Genomic DNA, 3,794 nt, shown 5'->3' with positions numbered 1-3,794 from the left:
TGTTGCGAAATCACGTTTCGGAGATGAAGATGTGACAGCTATAGCTGCTGGTCCACATGAGCCTGAGCTGTATCACCCCACCATGGGTGACCTGGCTATTTAAAATTGGTGACAAATTTCCCCACTAGCTTACATGGGGTATTGCAACAACCCGCAAACACATATGCATTATTGTGTGGCTACTAAAGTAGAAACTAGTGACATGAAACAAGCGTCTCACCTCTGCCAGCTTGAAGAGCTTGTCGATGGTCTCCGTGGTGGCCTGCTGCCTCGAGTAGTCGAGGAAGACGCCTTCGAATTCCCTGGCAATCCAATCCAAGGAATCGACTGTCAGCACCCCAAAGACGACTTTGTGGAAGGAAGGAAGGAAGGGGGACGGGGCCTTACGTTGTCATTGCCTTGCATCGGTCGGCGTCCGTCATGAGATCGCGCAGGTGCGTCTTGTGGATCGCGCCGACGTGCGCCTGCGTCCACGAAAACCAGCACCACCGCAGCCACCCAACGTTACAATCCGATTCAACGCACACAATAAGAGGAGGAAGGGGAGAAATCCGTGGGCGGGGCCGCACCTGGAGGGCCTTCCACTGGTCGGTGTCGGAGATGAGCGCCGGCGACGCCATGGTCGAGAGCGTGTCGGGGGGACCTGGCGGATTCGAGGCGGAGCCCCGGAGGCAGCACATACCACCTGGAGGATATCGACGGCGAGCAGCGAGAGAACCGGGCACGGTCGCAGAGGAGATGAGATATCGGTGGTGGAAGACAGGACAGGGGAGGGGGCCCCACTTCTCGACCACCGCCACGTTCGCCTGCTCCACGCACCCGCTGAAGAGGAAGAAGGCGCTCACCATCTCCGCCGCTCCCCAGCTCCCGCCTTGTCGTCCGACCAGAGAAAGAGGACGCCATCCGGCCGCAGCACCGGATCCACGCCATCTGCAAAGAGACAGTGGGGATTCAGATAGATAAAACGAGAGACAGAGGCAGTGGCGGAAGAGAGAGAGAGGGATAGAGGGAGAGGGAGGAGGCTAGATCCGACGAGATTTGATCCCACGCGGGTCAAATTTGTCAAAGAGCTCGATATGGGTTGCAGCGGCGGTTGGATCTGGATGGGGATGGCCGTGTGGCTGTGGGATTGGGGTGTAGCGTGCAGAGGTGGCGGCGGCGATGGGGAAAAGGGAGCGGGAGGTCGCCGGCAGTGGGTGAGGTGGACGGCGAGAGTATGTGCTTTACTATGGGCAATTTGGAACTACAGAAACGATTTGGTTTTTAACTGAACAACAAATATTCATTTCTTGCAGGTTATCTTTAGGGCCACTGCACTTATCCGTATATAGTCGCTACTCACTCCGACAGAGGTCAGGGAGCATTTGGTTAATGGATCTATCCGATGGGAGATGGTAGCTCGGGTTATATTCAACCGGTTTGGATGGCGGTCATGTAATTGGATAGGTATTTAATTTCCTATCTGTTTTATTTGTCTGCCCGTTGTGGCTGTCCGATTTGTTGCTTTTGTGCTCTGTGTCGAGCACAACCTTTTTGTTTGAGACTACGAGAGTTTTGTTGAATCTTTTGCTTATTAATAATATGGTCGTATGCATCGTTCTGATGCAGAGGCCGGGGCAAACCCCCTTTTCGAAAAAAAACACATGCGTACTGGGCTGTAGCATTACAAACTGGCCGCTTTGCATGTACTAGTATCCAAGAGCTCGATCGATGTGGCTATCAGATCGAGGCCACCTCCTTCCAAGCGTTCATGCGTGTGGCCGACACACTTGCCCAGGACGCGCACGAGAACCACGTATGCTACCTTGCTGCCTGGTTTTCATGAGCTCACGCAAGAGAGAAAGGGAAGAGGACAGATAGATGAGGAAAATGGAGATGACATGTAGGCCTAGGTTATCAGTGAGAGAATGAGTGATCCCGGCCAGGATTGTGCTTACAAACAGGTTTAGGGTTTGTTTTCGGTTAAACACAATCGGGATTTCAGAGGATAGTGTACGAACTTCTGGGATTACGAAAAAAGTATCCCCCTCCCCCAGCTTTATATTATAAAGCAAGAACCACTTACATCCAAAGCATCGATACAAACGCACACCACACATTTCCAAGGCGAGATACAAGAAAGCCGGGCAACGAAACACACCCTCAACGTAAACCAAGCACCTACAAAATGTGCAAAAACGGAACCGCTTAGCGCCGACGGAGACCACCAAGAGCAATCGTTCGGGAGGGTATGTGACATACCACGCCGGACCGAGGGCTCCAAGACGATGCCTCCAAGAAGGGTACGACCACGGAATATCGCCACCGTCCGATCCGAAGATCAAGTTTTCACCCGGAGCGAGACGAAGGAGAGGGAGCACCACGACAGAGCCTACAAGGAGGAACACGACATCCGCGAACGCCGCCACCATCGGCCAGTGCACGAACTGGATAGGTGATGAACCCCGGTGTTTCAATCCCTTCGTCGCATCCCCGATCCCCGGTACTGGGCTGTAGCATTGCAAACTGGCCGCTTTGCATGTACTAGTATCCAAGAGCTCGATCGATGTGGCTATCAAATCGAGGCTACCTCCTTCCAAGCCTTCATGCGTGTGGCCGACAAACTCGCCCATCCCGCACACGAGAACCACAGATGCTACCTTGCTGCCTGGTTCGCATGAGCTCACGCAAGAGAGAAAGGGAAGAGGACACATAGATGAGGAAAATGGACATGACACGTCGGCCCATGACTGGGATTGTGCTTACAACCAGGTTTAGTGTTAAAAACGATCAGGGTTTCAGTGGATAGGGTACAAACTTCCAGGATTTGAAGGCGAGGGCTCATTTACAATCTTAAGGTTCAAATCATACTTCACTCCGCCGGAGCCTGTTTATGGTCCCGACTTCCACAGCCCATCACCGATTAGGGTAATCACCTTGTCCTCTTCGTCCCAATTTGCTGCTACGCCAACGTAGGGTTAGGGACTCCGGTGCAGCATTGGCTCGTCAATGACTGCGGGCTAAAGTTGATACACTGATATGTTATGGAAATCTCATGAATATGGTACGTACGTAGCATGCACCCTACTTGAGTGGCTTTTGGTTTTTGCCTTATAAGCCAAAAAGCACATATGTAGGTGTTTTTTGGCTTTTGACTGGATATTTGAATATTGGTCAAAAGCAAAAATCCAAAGGAAAAAGCACATAAATAGGTGTTTTTCCATTAATAACGCCAAAAAAACTAGCTAGATCTGCAAATTAAATCTAACCAAACATACGATTGCCTACTAGGGCTCATCCTAACTTGGCTTGTGGCTTTCTCTTTGAGCCCTGCAGCTTAGTTCCATACAGCCTAACATTATTGCTACCAAAAAAAGACACACCTACATGCGTACACGTCCATAAATATATAATACACCTTGTTCATGAAGTATTATTTTCCTATGCATGACAGCTACATGGAGAATAGAGAGTTTGATGTTTAGATTGGTTCGTTCAACGGCACGCAACAAGCATTGATTACAATATAGTACTGCTCTATGGCATGGACGGCGTTGCTGATTACAACAAGATTAGGCTGAACCATCTATGCTAAATTAGAACAGAACACAATGTTGGGACTAACCCTAGACTAGCTCGAACTAGTTTTCAGGAACGTAGGTGGAAGAAAGCAACCAGGGACTCGCATGTTTCTGGCAACGTACGCCACGGCGCCGGACGCCCTTTTTCTCTTGTTATATAAAGCTGGACACACCAGATCGTATCTGGACTAACAACCCACGTATAACAACCTGGACGCTCTACCAAACTCAAAT

The 3,794-nt window shown here is 50.5% G+C and overlaps 1 long non-coding RNA gene across 1 annotated transcript; it reads right to left on the bottom strand.

Annotated features, from left to right (window-relative positions):
* Nucleotides 1-214: 214 nt before the first annotated feature.
* On the bottom strand, nucleotides 215-631 carry LOC119306295. The gene is made up of 3 exons (XR_005148912.1): nucleotides 570-631; nucleotides 388-464; nucleotides 215-302 (listed from the first exon to the last, which is right to left on the bottom strand). It is a non-coding gene; the product is annotated as an uncharacterized LOC119306295 (long non-coding RNA).
* Nucleotides 632-3,794: the final 3,163 nt, after the last annotated feature.

Source organism: Triticum dicoccoides, chromosome 5B (genome assembly GCF_002162155.2).
Source record: "Triticum dicoccoides isolate Atlit2015 ecotype Zavitan chromosome 5B, WEW_v2.0, whole genome shotgun sequence".
NCBI classification, from domain to species: Eukaryota; Viridiplantae; Streptophyta; class Magnoliopsida; order Poales; family Poaceae; genus Triticum; species Triticum dicoccoides.
Note: the sequence above shows the minus strand (reverse complement) of the source record. Positions and strands in the feature narration are given on the sequence as shown.